The following is a 12207-nucleotide window of genomic DNA, read 5'->3' as shown; positions in this document are numbered from 1 at the left end:
CAGTGCCTGTACATACAAATAAGATGACTAGCTTGTTTATGCTGCTTGATACATAAATATTTTTTAATTTGTCCTACATGAACATGTGCATCTGCTGGCTTCCCTCTCTCCTAAAATTACCCTTGTCTAAGACTAGGATAGGACACATTCAGCCTGTCCTAGAGATGGCATTTCTACAGAAGGATGTGTCACATTGCTAAGCGATGATTTATGGAAGACTAGAAAGAAGAAGATTATAGCACAAAGATTAGAAGATTCTGTTTCCCTGTGAGGCCAGCATATTTCTATCACCCTTTGAACAGGCAGAGTTAGCTTAAAACCAATAGTATCTTTAACAGTATCTGGTTGTAGTTTTTCTTTTTTCTTTCCATGTCTGTAATAACGATGGAACCTGCTGACCTTGTCCTTCATTCTTGCCTGTGGTTCAGAACGCTATATGGAAAAGAACTGCTTCTATTCAGCCTTAGTTATTTATTTAGAAATAACTGCTTTTAAGGGAACCGCTGACATATGATCCTCCAGGAAGAAAACCTCTGAGAGGTTTTCCTTTCAATTTGGTCCAAACTGCTTCCCTTCATCCCTCTGCAAGATCAGGGACTTTCTGGGTTTGCGTAAAGTTGTAGATGGTCTTGTTCCAGAACCTGCTTTATTTCCAAAGCAGTAATTGGGCAGCTGGCAAATTGTCCATATCTGCTTGCAACAAGGCTCTGTGTTTTACATTTTTCAGGGTGTTTTGGTTTTAGTGCTTATAGGACCTCATGCTTCAAAATCACCCACCCCCCAAAAAAAAACCCAACAAAAAACCCCACCAAAAAAACCCCAAACAGTAGAAAAAGGAATACATTTGCTATTATAAAATACATATATTAAAGTTAAATCAGTGGGGATTTTCTGATACATGACTGACTTGCAAAATTCTCTTTAACATCTTAGCATTTTTGGCAGTATAAGGAAGTACTTGGATTGCTAAAGCTATCTATAAGGGGATTCCAGTTGACAAGAGAAAAAAGCAGACGGTGATTTTTTTTTCTTAACTTTTTTTTTTTATTTATTAGCTATTTTTGCCTTATCCTTTTTTTCTGCCATTTTGTCTGTGCAAATATCAGCCTGCTTCTACTGAGAGATGAATCATAAGGCTGATGGGTAAGTAATATTGAGCAGGGTGCCCATTCAGTACTCCTTGCAAATAATGGAAAGTATCCTGTTGAAGCTAGTGAGTTTTGGGACAAATCCTAAAGCATCTAACAGCTTTCTGTTCCCATAATGCTGAGTTTTTTATTTAAAAATATTGATGTTTGTCCCTTTTTTTAATCATAGTTTTCTGTTAGTCAGTTCTGGGGTCTTCTGTAGTAGCATCTTATCCTCAGTTCTTCAGACTGTAGGATGGAACCCAATTGTCCCTTTCTTCAGATATTAGGAAGTTAAAATATTTTCTTTAACCTTTGATGAATGCTTGCTATGTCAGCCCAGAAAATCAAGTTTCTGGGTTAGATCGTCTTTTATTTCCCATGGTGCTGCAGCTACATGAATTCCCTATGCAGTGATCTTGCTTTGTGCACATTGTTTATCTAATGTTACAAACAGAGCAAGTTCTCATCCCCTGAAGACAGGGGTGTTTTCCTGGGCCTCTAATATTTCCTTGTTGGAAGGAATTGTTTCAGCTGCAGCCTATCAGTTTAGCTTCAGAAGTGCCCTTGGCAACTGTCGTATGTCAGTGGTGACAAAATGTACAGCAATTTGATTTGCTTATCTTTCCCTGTATATTCCAAATGTTACGGTGTATTTTGTCCCTAATTGCAGGGAAGTGAATGTGGTTGGCAAAGTTTTGCTGGCAGTTCTCAAGCAACTCTTATGCTATACTTAGATTAAATGTTATTTCTTGGAATGTCTAAATTAGCCTCCTCTGTTTTACCTCTGTTTCATTTGGTTTTGAATCTCCAGTATGTTCTGGCATGCCTGTGGCTATGCAAGACATACAGAGGGATTTTCTCTGCTTAAAAAACCCAGAAAAGTGAAAAGCCCACACACTTCAATGCCTATCTGTTAGTACAACAGCAGTTTCTAGAGTTCATGCATCTCCTCTTAAATTGATCAAATAATAATAGCTTAGATTAGGAACCCTGATTTGGGTGTTTGTTTTCTTTTTGCTTTCACTGTTCATAACCAAGTAGGACAAAATCTCCAATAACAACCATATCACTGCAACATTGTGTTGTGCAGAACATTATGCTACAGCATGCAACGTTAAGCTAGCACTAGATAGAATAGTTCACTTACCTAATATATTGAACACAGCTTAATTAAATATTTAATGGCTTTTTCCTGCTGCGAGGAATCAGCAGAATAACAAGTGTGTTCATGGAGATGAAAGCTGCAGAGGAAGGTGATCTGTGAGGATCACTGTTCATTCAATAACCCTGTGAGCTGCCTTTCCGGTTACTGTATACTTTTCTTCCAAGTGTGGTATTGCATGCATTAATATGTATATGCATATTTCAGTGACGCCAAACCAGTAAAGAATTTCAAAGAATTATTGCATGGCATTGTGGTAAATATTAAGTTTGGAGCCAATACACCACTTGAACACATTCAAAGGCAGAGCATGGAGCGAACATGAAGTTAGCAGTGATACAGAAGCAGATGAGATGCCTGCAAGCATGAGGTTCATGGGCCACTCTGCACATTTCAGCAATGGCACACTTTCAAAATGTTTTAGAAAACTTTACTTACTGCAAGCAGCAGAAATGCTGTTGTCAGAGGCCAGGCCAATGCACAGTGTCACTGACACAGCCATCTCTGGCATCACTGCATGAACTAAATAATTGCGTCAGCCAGGCTGAATGTGTGATAGGAGAACGACACCTGTTTGAAGACAGTGATCTTTTTTCCACTGCAATTTCTACAGACCCTATGGTCTCAACTCCTAAAGGCTGTTGTAATCTGGGACAGTCTTCTGTTCTCTTAACCCTTTCACCTCAGCAGATTTCCCTGTGGCTGCCCAGGTTGAGGCATACTTACAGAAGGACCACCCCTGCTATGAGGACTTAAATACTTCTGTCATTTTCTCTGTTACAGCTTAATGCCTTATGTCTACAATTGTTCTAAGGTTTTCATAAAAATGACCTGCCCAGGCATATTGAGGTGGCAATTAAAAAAAACAATTAAAAAAAAATATGTTAAAAGATGTCTGCTTTCCTGAGGTGCTTTCTCTGGACAAAATGAGAACCAATCAATGTTTTGAAAAAGCCCAAGGGCTCTAAATGATGGGTTCTCCAACCTTATTATTAGCATGTTGCACCAGATCACTGTGAGGAGTTACCAGTGAACTGGAGACTGAGGGTTTGATCAGATGTGTGACATACACTAAAAAAAGTTTGCAGTAATTTTTAAACTGCAACAGCAACATGGGGAGTGAGTTCAACACAGGACATACCACTTTCTTTTGGATAAGCTCTGAGCGCTTCACTTCACAGGAGTCCAAATACTGAAGGTTGTTATTTGTTGGTGATGTTTTTTGTTTGTTTGTTTGTTTGTTTTTTAATTAGAAAGGAATGGATAAACAGCCCAGTTCTGAAGAACAGAGAGAAACAAATGGCAATTACTAGAGCTGCAGTTGGAATTGAATGTTATCACAGTCACATTTGCTAGAGTGGTTGTGTTACTCCTGCTGCTTGTTATTAGATAAAAGTTAAAGGATTTTTCTCTTGGAATTCTATCTTCCAGAAAGAGCTATACAGAACAAAGCACCCCTCAGATGAAGCATGGGTTTGGGGCTGACAATGAAACATTGCAGGTTAACTCTGAAAAATACTTGTTAGGAAATGAACTGTTCCTGGGTTGCTGTGGAAAACAGCAATGTAGATGCTGTGAACCTGCCACTGGCATTGAGAAATGCTGGATTTCAACTCAGGGCTGCAGTGACGTGAGACTGATACGGACTGATGTGTGAATGTCTTCAGTGTGGGTTCCTTGGGTTTGTGCTTTGCTTTCATTACTTGGTTTCCAGTTTTGTATTCAAGAGCTAATGCTTGGCTGGAAAATGTATTTTTAACCTAATCTAGTGTTTAAAGTGAGTCTAAGGGAAATATTAAGAAAAATCTAAAGACATGAACCCCTCAGAGTGGGAAGTTGAAGTAACTTGGAAATCCCTGGAATCATTTCCCACCAAGCTCCACTGTGTAAGCTGTCACTGCAAAGCAGCAAACTAGGGGGAGAATGCATCTTTAGTGACAGACTACTAGTGTCCTTCTGGCAAAGGGGTAAGTAATGGATAAATAAGCAATTTCACAAGAGCCCACTGTGTTGCAGAGAAGAACTGAATTTTGGGGAGATTTGTTGAAACTTCATTGCCTACTGAAAATAGGTGGGTATAAAAAGCCTTTGTGTAGCCATGCAGCAGCCAGACTGGGTGGGTGGCTGATTTAAATATTTTGGGATAAATGAAGATGATTCTAAATGAAAAGTACTATGTTACAAACCATTGGAGATTTGTCCCATGTACTCTTGTTGTAGATTAGTTTTATTTAAGCATACAAAGATCTATTAAAAAACAGTTAATATTTTATTTTTCATAAAAAAAAATAATTATTAATAAGTAACAGTAATGCCACCAAAGAGGCAGGTTAAAAAGAAGCTTTTAACTTGAAAATACTGTATTTTGTCTTGTGGATTCAGGGAAGTGATACTATAGTATGGAGGCTTGCCTCCCCACTTGATTAGAGAGCTGGTTTGGATCACAGGTTTTGGGAGCTAAGTAGTGTGGCTTATTTGGTATGATGGAGTATGTAAATGGACACGGAGCCTGTGACTCCTGTATTTTATATAGTTTTTAAGCAACCTGCTGCTCTGATCAATTCTTGTCAATTTTAATTCATGATACCAGAGCTCAAACTTGAAAAAAGACATAGAAAGGAAGAGGGGTAGGGGAAAAAAGGCTCATATAAAGTATTCAGTGTCCACCAGGGCAAGGGATTTTTCCATGTTCCTCTTTCCGGACAGCAGTGCCTGTCTTCCTGGTATGGTATTGCTTAACTTCCAATTTTTTTTTTTCCTTTTTTCTCCCCAGGGATTTCTCCTACCTTAATCTCATTCCAGTGCTTGTGTTTACTAAGTGTGTTATAAAGGATTAAAGGTATGATTTAATACAGTTATGTTTGTGTGATAGAGGAGGACAGATCATCTCCATCTTCATCTCTGTAGATACTGTGCCAGAATTTGCCACTTTTACAGGGTTGGGGGAAAGCAAAGAATTTTGCTGTAGGTCATGCACCTTTTCTTGCTTCCCATCACATATTCATCTACTTTCCTTCCATCAGTAATAGTGGAAAGAAGCATCTGGTCCCTTATTAACTCACTAATCATATATGAACAGAAAGCAAAGTCCAGTGTTACCCAAACGATGAACAGGAGTACAATTAAAACAAACCCACAGATGCTTTGGTTATGTGTCTACGTTGGATCCCAGCCAGAGCAAACTGCTAGTTGTGTGGAAAAATTGCCAAGCTCTTCACGATAAAATCAACCCATAAAAATGTTATAATTAATTATTTAATTCTAACATCTTTGGATGCCTTTAAGTTATTGTTTCAGGTATGTTTTCCGCTGAGTTGGAAAGGTGCCTGTTTCTATATTTAATTTTGTTTCTAAGGATCAGTCATCTAACCACTTGTTTTACCTTGAGCACTTACAAAGCATGTTAATTTACATGTATCTCAATGAAATGAACAAATAGTTTAGGAATATTGGCCAAGACCTATGAAGGCAATTTCTGTGTCAGTTTGAGTGGCAGTATCTTTTCCGGGCACCTCCTGTGAGAAATCCATGGCCTGGGCATTCCAGGTTTGTCCTAGAGGAGGGCCATAAAAATCTCCAATAAGTTTACCCACTGAAATAACAATGTAAGTCCTTCCAGCCCATGTAAGTCCTTCCAGGATTTTTCATTCTATTATAGATTGTAAGTCAAAATTCAAGTCTGGCTGAGCCACAGTCACCAGGAAAACCGGAGCAGAAAGGGCTAATTGCTCCCTAGTCCTCTTGCCCGAGGCATCTTTCGTTTGCTTTCCTGAAGGCTCCCTGTCATGGCTTTTAATCTGCTGTAAATGCAGGCTGCCATCGACAGGGATGGTCTTGTTCCGCCTCCATCCCTGAGGCTGTGTGTTCCCTCCACCTCCTTTGCAACCAATATAGGTACTGTGAGCCAGAAGAGTGCAATCATCCACTGGAAAACCTGTCATTAGTTTTAAGTGGTTGATTTATTATTTAATTTTTTTTTCATTGACTCATGAAGCTGATCCAGCTCGCTGCATGGTTGCATGATAACTAGATCATGAGAAATGTGTAGATGGCAGTAGGAGAAAGTTCATAGGAATCTTTGTTTCATAAGAAATTCTCTATTTTGAAAAAATGAGATAAACATCTCAACTTTTTCACTTTCGGCAGCTGTTACTGGTGCATCAGCTTTGCTTTGATGCCAGTGCTGCTTGGGAGGGAGTTCACAAATGCTACCCTGTCAAAGCAGAGAATGGTGAAAGGCATTCTGAAACGCCAGGGGCATGTGGGCATTAGAGCTTTGGAAAACCAACTGATTTTTGAGTCACCTTCCCTTTCACATAACATACTGTCTTTAATCTCATTTAAAGCTGAAAAGTGTGCTGATGTATCTGTACCTGCTACGAGTTTATTAAGAGATACCTTATAAAGAAACCAAGCCTAAGCAATAGTTTAAGACAGACAATGGGTTGTGAAGAAAGTCAGGTTTGGCAGTTTACTTTTACCTATTGTAAAGTCAGGAGCTAAAGATGAGATGTTTTGAATAGCCAGGTGTCTGTAATGAAGGATTTTGTTTCTGGTCAGTTTTAGCTAGATGGCATTACCCCTGATATCTTTTGTGTGATGGAAGTGGGTATGTAACAAAGTAGAAAATATGACTGTCTACTATCAGTCTACTAATTGTTGTATGTATTAACACTCTATAAACACTGTATGAGACTCTGTTAGAGAAAGTTGTTCTATATTGTATTGTAAAATATTCGTAAGTGAACGGATTAATCTAACTTCTACTGGTATAGTGACTAAAGGAGGGGCAGTCAGGGGCTGTGCTTGTCAGGTTGGAAAATGAAGACTCATCTGATGGTGCAAGGGCGGATCCTGTGGTCAGTGAGTGCTTTCATGACTGGTGTTGACAACAGCGCTTTTATGACCAGGGGACTCTGAGTATCAAAGGATGTTAGGAAGAGATGGGATCCACCTGACCAGATCAGGCAAAAGCATTCTTGCCAATGTGCTGGTAAGCCTGCTGAGGGTAACTTTAACCTAGGAATGGACAGGAGAGAGCTGACGACAAACAGCTAAGTGAGGAAATAGTGGACCAGATGTGAAAGCAAGGGATGTGGTGTGATGTGGACAAGAGAGAAATAAAAAATTACACACAGGACTGAAGAGTGCCTACCTAAAGCATATGCTTTATGAGGAGATGCCAAGAGCACAGCATTGCAGGGGAAGCTCTAGCACTTCCCTGGGAAATTGGGGCAAATGGGCACCTCTGCAACACCTGCAGGCTAATGCAGACAGCCAGGGAGCACACAGGAGGAGTGAGAGGTCTGGGTGCAGTCTCAGAGCTATGGCCTCATTGGGATCCTGGTGGCATGGTGGGGCAGCTCCTGTGGCTGGGGTACTGCCATGGATGAATAGAGGCACTGTAGGATGGGTGATAGGCCAGCAGGGAACTAATGGGCTAGGACTAGAGAGCAGCCAGTGTGAGTGTCAGCTACAGGCACATGAATGATGGGTAGAACAACTAGGAGCAACTGTAACTAAAATTACTTGAACTTTTCATTTTTAAAGTTCTTTCTACTTCCTTCCAATTTGGGAATGACATTTTTCAAGTCTGAACTTTTGTCAAAAGTATTTTTGGAAAGTCTGAACAAAAACAGTTTAGCCGTCTTTGTGTAAAATGACTGCCATGAAAGTATTCATTTGCTGTGACACATTTTTGGCAGACAGCTATTGAACAGCTTTAGGGCCTCATTGGAAATGTCCGAAAGTGTTTTTAAAATAATTGTATAATTATTATTGGTTATAATAATGCTTGAAATATCCACCCAGCAGTCAAGAGACTTAATGGACTAGATAGTTTGCAAACAGCAATGAAAAGCCAGCACTAGCCCTCAAGGACTTGCAAGAGAATTTGCCAGCAACAATGGCTATAGGTCCAGGGGTAAGCAGGACACAGCAGTGAAAATGTTACTGAGTTGGCAAACCATAGTCAGCTGCGGAGATTTAATGGGATGTGGGTCCAGACTGCTGCTGGCATTTGGTGCATGATGGGAAAGAACTGAAAGGAAATGGGACTGCCATCTTTGCTCCTGGATAAAGGCTGCAGCCACCCCAGCACTGCCATCCCTGAGCTTATTTGCCTCATCTCTCTCCACTCAGCATGTGACTGAGAATTGTTTAGGGCACTAAGGCAGTATTGCAAAAAATCAGTTTTAATGTGAAAAATAAATGTTTGTTTGGGGCAGTTGTCATCACCACTGATGACATCAGCCCAGGCATAGGGAAGTACTTGACATCTGAGCAATAAGGTGGACTATCTGAAAGTAAAGTTTTAAAATTGCCAAGAGATTGAATAATTATGTCGCACTTCCCACTCTCATTTTGATCTTGTTACACAAGCATGACTGAATTTGAAATTAGATCCTCTCCTTATAGGAACGTTCCAGATTAGTCTCAGTTGATATGTTTTTGGTTCCGCTATTAGAGTTAAATTTGTTTCAAACTTTTGAAGCTTGAGTTTATTAAACTATTTCTAATGGCCACACTTTATAAATTTTCCTTTCCCGTTTGTATCTCTACAATTAAGATGTGCCTCTTGAAGACACAAATGTGGAGGCGTTTCATATTGATGGAGAACACGGTGTTCCCTGAAGCTGTTCATCTCAGATCCATGCTTTCAATGGCACCCAATCATCACAAGCTGTGAAATGCTCCTCCTGAGAGACACTGTTAATGTTAGGTGAGCACTCTTTCTTGAAGCTTTTGGATTAGAAATTTTCAGTTATTTTTCAGTCAACTGTTTACTTCATGGAAAGAAATACATTAGAACTTAAAAAAAAATATCTATCATCATCATATGACCTTTTAACTAATATACTGCTGAATTAGAAGAATAAGAAGAGCCTTTCCCCTAAGCTGTTTTCTTTTAGTTGCATTAAAATTGAATTTATTTGGGCATAAAAGATGATAGCTCCTTTTCATGGCCTTCTACTCTATTTTTGCTGTGGCTGGTCAGATGCTTTTATCTAAAGCTTTGTTCTTTACAGTGGAGAAAAAAATTCAGAGGATTTAAGGGTGTGACAGAGTTTTCAGTGAAAATAAAATTTTCACACAATACTTGACACTGACCAGGAAATGGGATTTAATGACAGCAAAGCTCCATGCTTTGCTGGAGCTCTTGTTGCCAGTGATGGATTTCAGGGTTGGTGCTGCATGTCAGGAAACATGTCCATCCTTTTGGGCTTCACTCTGCAGCATGGGTCTGGGTGGGTCTTTCTTCTGCATCCTGAGGAGCAGCCTGTACCTGTGGTAGCAGCTCAAATGTGATTCCTATGCCATGGCTTTGGCAAGTGACTGTTAGAAGAGGAAGCTCTTGTGGGCTTCTGGGTTGCCCTGCTGGGTCATACTGGGACTCAGCTGGATGGAGCCAAAGGGTCTGGCATGTTGCTGTGAAACTGGAGGTATCTGAAAAATGGATCAGCTGAAAAGACATCTCTGAATGGTGCTTGGGAAGGGAAGGCATGCAGGACTTGGCATGGTGAGAATGCAAAGTGCAGCCCAGGGAACAGGAGAACTTTTATTGTGATCAAGTAATAGCTGATAATTCAAGGAAAAGATGAGGAATAAGAACAAAGGAATAGCATTTGCATTAAACATTTTTGTGGCAATTTTAAAATAGGACCAGAGCATAAAATAATCCTTAGCTAGTCTGATCCTGTGGCACTGGCTGATCTTTCTGCAGGCAGGGCAGCAAAGTGCCAAGGGAGCCAGCTGGGATAGTGTTGGTGTGATGGGCAGGGCACATGTTCACTAGGTGCCTTCTGCAGAGCCAGCCCTGCTCATGTGGCTGCAACCTCATCATCTGCCACTGCTGATACTGGTTACCGAACATTTTCCCCTCAAGAACCAGGTATCATTTATTACCAGTCCTGGCTGACGGGGGAGGTCCCAGATGACTGGAGGTTGGCCAATGTGACACCCATCCACAAGAAGGGCCAGAAGGAGGATCTGGGGAGCTAGAGGCCTGTCAGCCTGCCCTTGGTGCCTGGCAAGATTATGGAACAGACCATCCTGAGTACCATCAAATGGCATGTAGAAGACAAGCAGGGGATCAGGCCAATATGGGTTTAGGAAAGGAAGGTCCTGCCTGACCAATCTCATCTTCTATGACTGGGTGAACCGCCTAGTGGATGAGCGGAAGGCTGTGGATGTGATCTACCTTGACTTCAGTGAGGCCTTTGGCACAGTCTCCCACAGCATCCTCCTGGAGAAGCCAGCAATCCATGGCTTCAACAGGTGCACCCTTCACTGGGTTAAAAACTGGTTGGATGACCAGGCCCAGAGGGTGATGGTGAATGGAGCTGTGTCCAGCTGTCCCCCAGGGTTCAGTACTGGGCCCAGTCCTATTGAACATCTTTATTGATGACCTGGATGTGGGGATTGAGTCCACCCTCAGTAAGTTTGCAGATGACACCACACTGGGGAGGAGTGTTGATCTGGGAGGGTAGGAAGAAGCTGCAGGAGGACCTGGACAGGCTGGGTCAGTGGGCCGAGGCTAATAGCATGAAATTCAACAAGATCAAGTGCAGGGTCCTGCACTTTGGTCACAATAACCTCAGGCAATACTACAGACTGGGGGAAGAGTGGCTGGAGAGCTGCCCAGCAGGGAGGCACCTGGGAGTACTGGTTGACAACAGGTTGAACATGAGCCAGCAGTGTGCCCAAGTGGCCCGGAAGATCAGTGGCACCCTGGCTTGTATCAGGAATAGTGTGGCCAGCAGGAGTAGGGATGTAATTCTCCCCCTGTACTCAGCACTGGTGAGGCCTCACTTCAAGTACTGTGTCCAGTTTTGGGTCCGTCACTTCAAGAAGGATATTGGGGTGCTGGAGCAGGTCCAGAGGAGAGCAGCAAGGCTGATGAAGGGACTAGAGGGAAAGTCTTATAGGGATTGGCTGAGGGAGCTGGGTTGTTTAGCCTGGAGAAGCAGAGACTCACGGGGGACCTTATTACTCTTTTCAACGACCTGAACAGAGGTTGTAGTCAGGTGGAGGCTGAGCTTTTTTTCCAGGCAACTAGCAACAAGCGGGCAAGGCCTCAAGCTGCTCCAGGAGAGGTTTAGGTTGGATATTAGGAAGTACTTCCTCACAGAGAGGGTGATTAGACATTGGAATTGACTTCCCGGGCATGTGGTGGAAGCACTGTCCCTGGATGTGTTCAAGGAAAGGCTGGATGTGGCACTTAGTGCCATGGTCTAGCTGATGTGGTGGTGCTAGGTCATAGGCTGGACTTGATGATCGTAAAGGTTTTTTTGAGCCTTGGTGATTCTGTGATCTTCTTCAATGCTAAGTAATTGGAAAATTGCAAAATTGGAGGTGGTAAGGGCCTATTAAGCCAGGCACGTTCCTTTGCCTGCAGGGGATTGTGCCAGGGAAACTAGGTGATGTAAAAGTGGGAATTAAACTAATTATTCACCTGGTGGTTTCAGTTCATCCACCTCTGTCACTGAGATACGTTGGATCATCTTTCTTTGAATGCTGCATGAATGGATTATCAAGTTTCATTCTCCAATCATCTGCAAGGCAGATTCATGTAGAGTCTTTCTATCTCTCAGCAAGCTGGGAAATTTAAACCTCTCCCAGCATCGCGACAGAATATCCTCAAGGAAGAAATACGAATATCCCAATGTGAATTCCTGGGGGGAGCTCATTTCACGGCATGCGACCTTCGGCTTGAGAGAAGAGTTGCAGGAAGGGGCTGTGTCTCCTGTCTGGTAGCAGCTCCATAAGGCTTCCCTGTGCCCACTGTAGAGGGCTGGGGAGGTGCGGGCGCTCCGAGATGTAACGCGACCCCTCGCCGTGGAGAGACGGGAGGGACACGAGGGCGGCCGTGCCCGTCCCTTTGGATTCCGCCCGGGAAGCTGCGCCGCGGGCTGG

Source organism: Chaetura pelagica, unplaced genomic scaffold, assembly GCF_000747805.2.
Source record: "Chaetura pelagica isolate M959 unplaced genomic scaffold, ChaPel_1.0 scaffold171, whole genome shotgun sequence".
Classification (NCBI taxonomy): domain Eukaryota; kingdom Metazoa; phylum Chordata; class Aves; order Apodiformes; family Apodidae; genus Chaetura; species Chaetura pelagica.
Note: the sequence above shows the minus strand (reverse complement) of the source record.